General features: G+C 42.1%; 1 protein-coding gene across 5 annotated transcripts in view; it reads right to left on the reverse strand.

Annotated features, from left to right (window-relative positions):
* Nucleotides 1–13280, reverse strand: part of LIG4 (DNA ligase 4) — an 84063-nt gene that overhangs the window by 29929 nt on the left and 40854 nt on the right. Inside the window, exon 4 of one of the 5 annotated variants that reach the window (XR_014071658.1) lies at nucleotides 1668–1781. The exons of the other annotated variants lie outside the window; for them this stretch is intronic. The gene's annotated coding sequence lies outside the window, so the exon portion shown is untranslated. The remainder of the gene's footprint in view (nucleotides 1–1667; nucleotides 1782–13280) is intronic. 5 annotated transcript variants of the gene reach the window in all.

Genomic DNA, 13280 nt, shown 5'->3' on the forward strand with positions numbered 1-13280 from the left:
AGTTCACTCCTGACTCCACATCGATGACCTAGACAGGTGGCTTCCCTGCAGCTCAGGTTCATGACTCCACATTTATGACCTAGACAGGCGGCTTCCCTGCAGCTCAGGTTCATGACTCCACATTTATGACCTAGACAGGCGGCTTCCCTGCAGCTCAGGTTCATGACTCCACATCGATGGCCTAGACAGGCGGCTTCCCTGCAGCTCAGGTTCATGACTCCACATCGATGGCCTAGACAGGCGGCTTCCCTGCAGCTCAGGTTCATGACTCCACATCGATGGCCTAGACAGGCGGCTTCCCTGCAGCTCAGGTTCATGACTCCACATCGATGGCCTAGACAGGCGGCTTCCCTGCAGCTCAGGCCTGAGATGTGTTTGTCCTTGTCTTCCGTAGCTTCCATCATTGTCCAACACAAAATGAGGTCTTTGATTACGGGGAAGCCACAGTTCACTTCGTACGACTGCCCTTACAAATGTATATACATATTTACAGTGTGTTATATGCATATTTTAAAACTTATTTCCTTGCTTCTCCTTCTCTATAGCTGAGACTAAAATCTCAATCTTTTCAACTAAATTCAAAATGAATCTTGATGAGAATGGAGGCAGAATGGAAGAAGCCACTGTGATTCGTTTGGTTCCTGCTTAAGACACCAGGCTTCATCCTGGCTGTGTGCAGGCTTAGAAGGATCCACGAGAAACAAAACCAGACTAGACTTGGCCATAAAAGGTTCAGTTTTTAGCTGGGTTTCTGCCATTAACCATGTGTGCCCTTAGAGTCTTAGCACCTGGGAATAAGTGCTCAAAAGTATTTCTTGACTGAATGACTTAACTTTCTATATGATTTCGGAGGAGGGTTCTAACTACCTGAGTCCACATTGTCCCTAAACAAGAGAATTAGAGTAAATGATGTTCAAGTCCTCCTCCAAGTCTGTGATTCCAAAGGCTTGAAAACTTTCTACCAAGTGTTCACCATTTATGAAGCATATCACAACATATACTTAGACTTTAACAATGTATAGTTTGTTTTTATAGGAAATAAAAATCTCCTGGTATTTTAATCCTGTAGTGTCCTAAATCTGTACAATCTGGTATAAATTCCTTACCCTTAACAGGCTTGTGTATCTATAGAACCGAACAAGCTACAAAAAGTAAATTTATTTCAAGTGAGTATTTATTCACCTATTTTCTTGAGATTCACTTACAAACGATGACTTCAATAACAAAGAATTTGTACTTAATAGCAACAAAGATTTTGCCCTGGGTTTATTTCAGTTTTAACATTTTCTCCCATGTAGACTTAAATATATAAACACAGAAAATGCATGTTTGCATTGGTGTATTTTATAAAATATTAATAACTTTAAGACTTGGCTGCTTGAGCTAATATGGCTTCTCACTTTTATGAAATGCTGCCATAAGTTCTCTAATGCCAATTTTAATTAGGATTCACTTGTTAATTCTGTGCTATTGTCTGCTTGAATATAAAGTTTGCATAGCTGCATTACTGAATTCTGACTTGCGTGAGTATATATTGTAATCACTGCCATTATCAGATGCGGAAGATGTCTTCATTGACAATGGACTATTGGCAATTGATAAGTAAGTCAACCCCCAACAGAGAGATGGAAAATGTGTGAAAAAAGCAGAGGTTAATCCAAACTTACCCAGCCTCTGCCGGGGAGATATGTATCATGGCTCAATTCCTCTACTCTTTTCTCAAATTGTGGCAAAATCCTCTTTCCTGCAATACACTGCAAAGGTTTACTTGTGGTCTCTGCCTGCAGTGGAGTTAAACACAAAAGTAATTATGGCAGCAGAAGAAAAGAGCTGGGAGTCGGTTCCAGGAAGTAATGCAGATGACCCAGAATATGCTTACATTGAATGTTTAATTAAACACTTAATGTGAAACTATAGAAGCCCTCAAGGCCTCCGAGCATGTTTTCTGGTCTCATATGGAATTTTTTCCTGGGCTAGTAGGGGATCACAGTTTGAGAAATATGCTTTTGAGATTTATAACTAATAAAAACATTAAGGTTCTCTTATAAATATTCAGAATGCATTTTTTAACTGAGAAATTTAAAATCAGGAAACCAGTGGAAGAAGCTTAATACTTTGTCAAGGTTCTAAATAATCCTATTGTCTATTGCCCTGCTCTGGATTTCTAACAGAAAATAGAGCCTGCAGAAGATACAGCTAAATTTTCAACTAACGATTTCCAAATGGATGTAGATGAGAAATAGTAAGAATACGTAGAAACATCAGATACTCTCACAGATCTTTGTTTTACTTAGCTTATTTATCTACTGAGCTTCTTTGAAGAAGCATAGACCCTCTCAAGCCTGCCTCTCTCCAGCGCGCCATGACGACGCTAATAAGAACAATCTTCTCAGAGAGAACAGGACGAGAAGGAGACAGAGAAACCGCAGGGCACAGAAAATGAGCTAACCGAATAACCTGCTCCCCGGCAGAGAGTGCTGGCTGTCCCTCTAAAATAATAAGACAGAATATCTTTAAAAATTATTCATGTCTACTGTTTTGGAAAGGATCAATGCTTGTCAGCATGAGACTTGCATGATTTAAAAGGAAAATTGTAGGTGTACCATCCTTTCAATTAAAAACAGGTAAAAATGTTAATGGACAAACGAACAGGGTTCAGCTTGCAGGCCACTCTCATTAGAGCAGCCCTGTGTTATCTCTGTGACAGCTACAAAGAGCTGTTTAATACCTAGGAACTTTGAGATCAGCTCACTGTAGTCTGTAGGGGCGGAGAAAGGTAAGTGATTTTAAGAATATTGAATTCCATCTTTCACTTAGAGCTTCTTAATGATTGCTTTTTAAGACACAAACTTCCATAATTGTACTTGGAATTAGATTGCTAATTATCAAAGTAGGATGGATAGATATGAGCTAATCTGATCTCTTTCTTTCAGAGCTAAGCCTGATTCAGCTGGATTGTCAGGAATATGGGAATTTCTTTTAGATGAAATGTGGGTTAGGGTGCTCGTTTCATGATTAACTGTAGCATGGCCATAGGTAAAAGTATTACCTTTCCTAAGCATCATTGTCCTTATTCATAAAATAATACAAATGATAATATCTATCATGTGAGGTCACCATGAAGATGTTAGGTCACAGACGAGCATAAAGTTCTCTTGGTAAGAGAAAAGTGCCTAATAAATGGCCACTTTATGATTAATGGTGCATGGGTGGTGCAGTGGTAAAATTCCCGCCTGCCATGCGGGAGGCCCAGGTTCCATTCCTGGCCCAGGCAGCCTCAACATCCACTTACAGTCATATGATTAATGTTCTCCGGTTCACTACCCCCATACAACACTAAGCATCACAAACTATTGTAGAAAGAACGCTGGATAACACTGAACTGTTTCTTGGTTTTGACATCAGCTTGACCTGTGATTCAGGGCACATTTCTGCCACTTCCCTCAATCTCTGTTTCTCCTAATTAAAATGTTGGGTAAGCCTACGCAGAGCTCCCAGGTGGCGCTAGTCATAAAGAACCCACCTGAGGAAATGCGGGAGATGTAAGAGACGTGGGTTCAATCCCTGGGTCTGGAAGTTCCCCTGGAGGAGGGCATGGCCACCCACTCCACTATTCTTGCCTGGAGAATCCCATGGACAGAGGAGCCTGGCGGGCTACAGTCTATGAGGTCGCAAAGAGCCGGACACAACTGAAGTGACTTAGCATGCACGCACACACAAGCCTACATATCCTTTAAGTGCTTTCCTAGAATTAAAATTTCATTATTATCTACTTTTGTCAACATTCCCAGTCTCTGAATAACATCCAGACGGCTCACATCTTTTACATGAGGAAGGTGAAGAGACTGACACGGTGTTGTTGCCATCAACAGAGAGATGACAGCTTCTTGCCTTTGCAAACGCTACGCATTTTCTACTGACCTGTAACAGAACCAATCAACACAGAATTAGTGGATGACAGTTACAGGAAGGTAAGCTGATGGGTCCTGGGAGAGATCCAAATTTGGGAAGCAAACATACACATAGAGAAAAAAAAATACTTTCTTTCAATCATAAGCATCATTTATGTCAAATTTAAGGTGCTAAATTTTTGCTTACTTGCATGTGTCTGTGCTAAGTTGGTTCAGTCGTGTCCGACTCTTTGCGACCCTACAGACGGTAGCCCGCTAGGCTCCTCTGTCCATGGGATTTTCCAGGCAAGAATCCTGGAGTGGTTGCCACGCCCTTCTCCAGGAGATCTTCCAGACCCAGGGATCAAACCCGTGTCTCCAAAGTCTCCTGCATCGGCAGGTGGGTTCTATACCACTAGTGCCACCTGGGAAGCCCCTTTCCAGGGACCAAGTCCCAGAATCGTGCAACAGTCCACCCAGATGACTTAAAGAATAAGCCCTTGGGCTTCTGCTGAATGACTTGAGGAACAGCCCCTTGAAAGTTCCCACATGTCCAGTGCTTGATGTGATGCAGAGGGTGGAGAGGCACCACCTCATGCCCTTGGGGGGCCCTGGGTCTGATGGAAGGTCGAACTTTCCCAGGTTAAGCCAAGCATTCCCCAGTGATATCCTCAGCGTCATCTCTATGCCAGCTAACCCCACAGCGCTCTGGATTGGAGCCTTACTCAGAAGCCATTTTTAATTTTAGCATCTGGAGAGCTGGGAGCCTTCCAAACCAGCAAGTCATGCTTTATTTCTGTTGAGTGTCTTTCTTTTACTTATTCCTGTCCTTATGCATCTTTTTAAAATAAGCAGCGGGAGCAATCAGGTAACACTTGCAACACCCTGGTGGTCGACAAACACCCCTCAGATAAATCACCTGGCAAATTAGGTATATTTTCCATCTTCCACATGCCCACAGGTGACAGAGTCACCCCAGGTGTCTCTAAAATAACAAGCCCACACCTTGTCGTTTCAAATCATATCTCCTCTCACTGTATCCAGGAGAGATTTGAGTCTCTCAAACCCTGCATGAAGTTTTCAGGGTTGCCTCACCAGCCGGTACCTCAGTCCTCAGTTCAGCCTGCCAGTCTCAGGGACTGGCCATATAAGAAGAGGAAACGGGATTGGGAAGGGAGGAGATGGGGAGGGACACCAGTATGTAGACGATGAAGGAGAAAAAAAATCATTAAACACACCCTATGCCCAGCATCATGTGTACAAAGGCCAGTGCAGAATCTAGACTAATGTAAGGTTTTAAGCATCAAGATTTTGTTTTATGTCTCAGATCTGCTATGACCTAACAGCACCCCTTGTAGCACATCTGTTTACCTCTTCTGAGTCTCAAATTTCTCTCCTGAGAAAGGAGGATCGATCAGGTCCCTTTGGTTCTAAAATTTTGAGTTTGTGCTGCCTTTGGAAAGCTCGTGCAAAGAATGAACTCGACATTCCTCATTACCCTCATACTCCAGGGGGATCGATCACCTGTCAGAAAAGCCATCCTCGGGTCCCCTCCCAGCCCAGCCACGGACAGCACATCTATGCTCCCTGGGTCGTATCGCCGAGATTTGACCTGCCAGGGCTGTCGGTTTTTGCCCTGTTTGTTTAGCTTTTCCATCAGTGCAGTTGCTCAGATTGACCCTCATTGACTTCTTGTCACCAGAATCTCATCTGCTTCCTCATTGTCCTCCTCTAATTGATAACTCACTCCATCCCCCCAGATTCTTGGGTTCTACACCTGCAGGATTCAAACAAGCACAGATTGAAAGATATCCAAAACAATTTCCAGAAGTTTCCAAAATGCAAAACTTGAATTTGCTGCCCAGCAAATGTTTACATTGCATTTACATTATATTAGATATTGTAAGCAATCTGGAGGTCATTTAAATGGTACGGGAGACTGTGCATAGGTCATCTACAAATATTGGGTTGTCCAAAAAATTCGCTCGGGCTTTCTATCCCCTATCCCCCTCCACAAAACCTAAGTTTCTGAGTCCAAATGCAGGTTATCCTCCTCTCAGACCCCAGGAATGTAGGGGAAAAGGAGATAGAAGCGGTTAAAGCGGAACCTCGGGGTTTGTCCATCCAATGAGCAGACAAATAAACCACAAAATGAAGCCAGTCCTCTGTGGCTCTGACTTGAGGTCTCTCTGGTGTTCAGAACCTTAGCTTTCTCATATTTGTATCGCTCATGTATTCCTTAAGTTTGTTTATGCCCCTTACTAACCCCTGGCAAGTCAAAACAACTATGGAACATCAGAGGACCTGCCCTGGTTGGCCTCCTAGAAAGAAAAGAAGCCTAAATGACTACCTCCAGTGCTGGATGACAAGGACTACAATACAGATGCTTATATAAGTGTGGATTCTGGGCAGATTGAAGGATGATCCAAAAGAGATGAGAGATTTCAACTGAGACTTAGTGGAGAGACATGGCAGGTAGGAGTGCAGAAATATGAAAGTTGATCGCGTGCTTAGGAAAAGTAGTCATTCACTTCACCATTATGCTACCCCTAAAACATGAAGAAGCTAAATGTTCAACAATTCCAAGCTAAAAACTGTGGTTAAAAGTGATCCAGTTCTCGCATATGAAAAAAGGAAGCAAAGCCTTAACCTATTTAATATTCTTATTCGTTTCTTAATGATCTCCAGCTAAATGTTCTTTAACTTACATTGGCTTCCGTTTTGTGGAACCAGAAGCATATGCAATTAATCAGCCTATGGGGGAGGCAAAGGAAATCAAGGGCTTTCTTCATTCTGTCAGTGCTGGTCCTGCCGGGGGGGGGGGGCGCCCCAAGTTCTGTGCCCTTTTTCTCAATATTCCCTCAGCTTCTTTTTCGTGAGTTTTTTCATCCTGCATCCCACAGTTGGCTGCTGACATCACTTCCTCTGGCTTTTATTCTCTAATGAGGTCGAGGTCTGTCTCTTGAGTTCTCTGTTACATCTGCCTGGTGTTAACTTGCTGCAAAAGGTAGGGTTCTGATTAGGGCCATTCAGGATTAGGATAAAAATTCCCTTCTTATTTTTCCCCTTCAGTTGTGTCTGATTCTCTGCAACCCTGTGGACTGTAGCCCACCAGGTTCCTCTGTCCGTGGAATTTTCCAGGTAAGAATCCTGGCATGGGCTGCCATTTCCTTTTCCAGGGGATCCTCCCGATTCAGGGACTGAACCCACGTCTTCTGCATCAGCAGGGGTATTCTTTACTGCTGAGCCACCCAGGAAGCCCTCAAATTCAGCTTAAATCCATTTAAAACCCATCTCAAATTCCTAAGGAGCTGTACCTGTGACCTTACTGATATTAGGCAGGACTGGGGAAGTAGAAGAGGAGAGAGATACACAGCTTTAGAAGCCTTCCCACTGCAACCCTTTCTGATGGTCTTGGGAACCAGTCTCTCCTTTTGTGCAGGGTAGGGTTCAATCTGTGCTCTCCCATAAAGATGAGCTGCCATTAGATAATCTGTTTCTTTCTCAAGGTCCTGTATTCTGGTGTCTAGTCTTTGCATTATGAACCTAGAAGAGCAGTGGGATGTTCTGTATCTTGTAACAATGCTGGTGATTTGCCATGGTATCTAGCAGATTTTACCTAATGGAGATGTTAATGTGTAATAGGTCAAGTGACCAATATTTGGAAGTGTTAGTGCAACAACAAAGTCTAGTTAAACTCAATGAATGCACATAAGGTCATCCTCAGATTTCCATCCTCATCTGCAACCATTTTTCCCTCTTTCTGTCTTGAACAGAGTTCTGCATCCATCCACATGCTATATCCATCTTGCTTGTGTGGCATTGCCCCAGAAGTCTTCCAAACTTTCATTTGCCCACACAAACTTTCTCATGATACAGATATAGCATCACTTGGTCAGTGATGACTTCCCAAAACTTGGAATGGACTGAGTGCCATCCCATGCCACCTGAGTAGCTAGGTAACAGGTAGGTAACCAACTAAGAGAAACCTATACAATAATAAAATTATCTGTCCATGCATCTTCCTCCTCTAGCAGATTATAAACTCCTTACATTATTTCAGATTTTTGCAATAGGTGATTATAATATCTGAAGGGGTGGTCTTCGGGCTACTACACAGAGGATACATTAAAAGCCCCAACGATTGTGACATTTTCTCTTTTGCTTTTAAATTTGTGTCCCCAAGCACCTTGCATAGTTCCAGTGGAAAAACGGGTGCTTAACATATATTAGTAGATCTGACTTGAATAATGAGCTATGTTATAATAGGGCTGTATTATATCAATAATTAAAATTTTAGCCAAATCCTGTGATAAAGAACAAGGCTTAATTCACCCTAGAGAGGGAACCAAGCCCTTGAAAATGACAAGATTAAAGGCTTATTAATATTGCAGGAAATGTGCAATCATTAACATTTATCTGGGATGGCTCCTATTTTTAATGCTATGTCACTTTAGGACTCAACATGTCAGCCCTATGAAATTCAATTTTCCAGTTATTTGATGCTTATTCATTGGGTGACCATTGGAGAGAAATAACAGTAAATATGGAGCTTTGGGAAATTATGATCATCCCTTCTCTAAAATAGTGAAATCCTTTAGAGAAAGGACAAGAAATAACTAGAGAGCATCGATAAATCAAACAAAAGATATGTATATTTGAGGGAAGAAACCTGAGTTAAAAGACTATACTTAAGTACATTTAACAGAAATAGTCAAATAGTCAGGGCAATAATCTCTTAAAAAGAAAAATATAAAATCATGATAATCATTGGTGAAACAATGAGCGTGACCATAAAAATAACAACTGTTAGAAATAGGTTTTGTATACACAGGGCATAACAGGCAAATCTGGCCTTGGAGTACAGAATGAAGCAGGGCAAAGGCTAATAGAGTTTTGCCAAGAGAACACACTGGTCATAGCAAACACCCTCTTCCAACAACACAAGAGAAGACTCTACACATGGACATCACCAGATGGTCAACACTGAAATCAGACTGATTATATTCTTTGCAGCCAAAGATGGAGAAGCTCTATGCAGTCAGCAAAAACAAGACCAGGAGCTGACTGTGGCTCAGATCATGAACTCCTTATTGCCAAATTCAGACTTAAATTGAAGAAAGTAGGGAAAACCACTAGACCATTCAGGTATGACCTAAATCAAATCCCTTACAATTATACAGTGGAAGTAAGAAATAGATTTAAGGGACTAGATCTGATAGACAGAATGCCTGATGAACTATGGGCAGAGGTTCATGACATGGTACAGGAGACAGGGATCAAGACCATCTCCACAGAAAAGAAATGCAAAAAAGCAAAATGGCTGTCTGAGGAGGCCTTACAGATAGCTGGGAAAAGAAGAGAAGCAAAAAGCAAAGGAGAAAAGGAAAGATATTCCCATCTGAATGCAGAGTTCCAAAGAATAGTAAGGAGAGATAAGAAAGCCTTCCTCAGTGATCAATGCAAAGAAATAGAGGAAAACAACAGAATGGGAAAGACTAGAGATCTCTTCAAGAAAATTAGAGACACTAAGGGAACATTTCATGCAAAGATAGGCTCGATAAAGGACAGAAATGGTATGGACCTAACAGAAGCAGAAGATATTAAGGAGAGGTGGCAAGAATACACAGAAGAACTGTACAAAAAAGATCTTCACGACCCAGATAATCACGATGGTGTGATCACTCACCTAGAGGCAGACATCCTGGAATGTGAAGTCAAGTGGGCCTTAGAAAGCATCACTATGAACAAAGCTAGTGGAGGTGATGGAATTCCAGTTGAGCTATTTCAAATCCTCAAAGATGATGCTGTGAAAGTGTTGCACTCGATATGCCAGCAAATCTGGAAAACTCAGCAGTGGCCACTGGACTAGAAAAGGTCAGTTTTCATTCCAATTCCAAAGAAAGGCAATGCCAAAGAATGCTTAAACTACCGCACAATTGCACTCATCTCACACGCTAGTAAAGTAATGCTCAAAATTCTCCAAGCCAGGCTTCAGCAATACGTGAACCGGGAACTTCCAGATGTTCAAGCTGGTTTTAGAAAAGGCAGAGGAACCAGAGATCAAATTGCCAACATCCGCTGGATCATCAAAAAAGCAAGAGAGTTCCAGAAAAACATGTATTTCTGCTTTATTGACTATGCCAAAGCCTTTGACTGTGTGGATCACAATAAACTGTGGGAAATTCTGAAAAAGATGGGAATACCAGACCATATGACCTGTCTCTTGAGAAACCTGTATGCAGGTCAGGAAGCAACAGTTAGAACTGGACATGGAACAACAGACTGGTTCCAAATTGGGAAAGGAGTATGTCAAGGCTGTATATTGTCACCCTGCTTATTTAACTTATATGCAGAGTACATCATGAGAAACGCTGGACTGGAGGAAGCACAAGCTGGAATCAAGATTGCCCGGAAGAAATATCAATAACCTCAGATATGCAGATGACACCACCCTTATGGCAGAAAGTGAAGAAGAGCTAAAGAGCCTCTTGATGAAAGTGAAAGAGAAGAGTGAAAAAGTTGGCTTAAAGCTCAACATTCAGAAAACTAAGATCATGGCATCTGGTCCCATCACTCCATGGGAAGTAGATGGGGGAACAGTGGAAACAGTGTCAGACTTTATTTTTTGGGGCTCCAAAATCACTGCTGATGGTGATTGCAGCCATGAAATTAAAAGACGCTTACTCCTTGGAAGGAAGGTTATGACCAATCTAAATAGCATATTGAAAAGCAGAGACGTTACTTTGCCAACAAAGGTCCGTCTAGTCAAGGCTATGGTTTTTCCAGTGGTCATGTATGGATATGAGAGTTGGACAGTGAAGAAAGCTGAGCACCGAAGAATTGATGCTTTTGAACTGTGGTGTTGGAGAAGACTCTTGAGCGTCCCTTGGACTGCAAGAAGATCCAACCAGTCCATCCTAAAGGAGATCAGTCCTGGTTGTTCACTGGAAGGACTGACATTGAAGCTGAAACTCCAATACTTTGGCCACCTCATGCGAAGAGATGACTCATTGGAAAAGACCCTAATGCTGAGAAGGATTGGAGGCAGGAGGAGAAGGGGACGACAGAGGATGAGAGGGTTGGATGGCATCACCAACTCGATGGACATGGGTTTGGGTAAACTCCAGGAGTTGGTGATGGACAGGGAGGCCTGGCGTGCTGCGATTCATGGGGTTGCAAAGAGTCGGACACAACCGAGTGACTAAACTGAACTGATACACAGGGAGCCCAGCCTGGTGCTCCGTGGTGACCTAGAGCGGTGGGATGGGGAGACGAGAGGGAATCTCAGGAGGGAAGGGACATATATATATACACACACATATACACATATACATGTATATATTTAATTATGACTGATTTACATTGTTGTATGGCAGAAACCAACATAAAATTGTAAAGTAATTTTCAACTGATTAAAAAATAAATTTAAAAAAGAAATATTTTTTATGTAATGGAAAAGAATAATAAAGAAACATATTTTTATATATGATATATACATATATGTCATATACATGTGTGAATCACTTTGCTGTCACTTGAAACTAATACGACATTGTAAATCAACTATATTTCAATAAAAAGTGGTGTTTTTTTTTAAGAAATAGGTTTCAAACAAAGTCACAGAGATGACAGCGCATGAGATTCCCCTGTCATCTGTTTCCACACAGCGGGATGCTCTCTGCTCTCTTGCAGGGGAGTCGCATAGCATTTCTGGAACCCAGAATTCCCTTGCAGAGACTCCACTATGAGGATACACTTTTACCAAGAGCAGGTGACCATCAGATAGTTAACTGAGCACAGGCTGCCGTCACCACTGGGGCCTCTCCCTCTGCAGTTTCTATTCAGTCTGCTCTTCAAGGAGATGTATTTTCAGGAAGCTGCCAGTCGACAGACCCCACACGCAAATGCAGGCTTTACATTAGGTCTCATATAAGCTTTTCTGCTCAAAGAAAAAGTGTATTACTGAGCATTTAATTTTAGAAAAATCCCTCATCTGTTTGATATCCCATCTACATAGGAGCTTATTAAACTGCAAGGCCAAAAGTATGTGACGTTGGGGTGCAGATTTGTTCAGATCTTGGTCCTCAGAAATGATTTAACCTTTCACTTGAAGCGTTCAGTGGAATCTTTATATAATGCAGAGCATTTGTCAACAGTAGCCTGTGTTCATTATTCAATTGATATTTGTAAATTCTAGCTCAGGAAACCAAACATTCTCAAATATCTACAATACTTCATCAAGGTGAGTTCAGCTGTTGACATCTGCACATATTCCAGCGGGTGGGTTTGAAATATCACCACAATCAAGAGAAAGAAGTGCCAGCAGGCTGGCTGTTAGGAAAAGTCTTTATCACGCTCTCTCAGACTCCTCTCTGCGTGGCTCTGAGCTGCGTGCTCTGAATCTGTCCTCCCAGACAGATTCAGATTCAAATTCCTCTGTAAGACTTCAGCCATAGCCCACAGACAGGCCCCCACACAGACAAAGACAACCAGTATTAAAATAGCCACACTAGCCAGACCACGGTAGAACCCCTGGAGAAGGCCTGCGAAACAGGAATCGACGTGAACAAGCATAAACTAACTGCAACATGAAGTATACATAAACAATTCATACCTGTGTAGCCAGCTAAATCATAAAATTAAAAATAGGGTATGGAGATTCCTTAAAAAAACCTCAGGGCTGGGGCAATGGGATGACCCAGAGGGATGGGATGGGGAGGGAGGTGGGAGGGGGGTTCAGGATGGGGAACACATGTAAACCCATGGCTGATTCATGTCAATGTATGGCAAAAACCACTATAATATTGTAAAGTAATTAGCCCCCAACTAAAATAAATGAATTTATTAAAAAAAAAAAACTCAGAATAAAACTACCTTATGACCCAACAGTCCCACTACTGGGCATATAACTGAGGAAACCACAATTGAAAAAGACACCAGTACCCCAGTGTTCACTGCAGGACTGTTTACAACAGCTCGGACATGGAAGCAACCTAGATATCCGTGGACAGATGGACAGGTAAAGAAGCTGTGGTACATATAGACAATAGACTATTACTCAGTTATAAAAAGGAGTGCAGCTGAGTCCATTCTGAGGTAGACGAACCTAGAGCCTTTTTTACAGAGTGAAGTAAGTCAGAAAGAGAAAAACAAATATCGTCTATTAAAGCGCATATATGGAATCCAGGAAGATGGTGCTGATGAACCTATTTGCAGGGCAGCAGTGGAGAGGCAGGCACAGAGGACAGACTGGTGGACACAGTGGGGGAAGGAGGAGGTGAGTGAACTGAGACAGTAGCATATATACACTACTGTATATGCTGGATAGTGTAACATACGTACACACTGAAACACATACACACTACCATATGTAAGATAGACAGCCAG

The sequence above is a fragment of the Giraffa tippelskirchi genome, chromosome 12 (assembly GCF_054371585.1).
Source record: "Giraffa tippelskirchi isolate mGirTip1 chromosome 12, T2T-mGirTip1v1.2.pri, whole genome shotgun sequence".
Classification (NCBI taxonomy): Eukaryota; Metazoa; Chordata; class Mammalia; order Artiodactyla; family Giraffidae; genus Giraffa; species Giraffa tippelskirchi.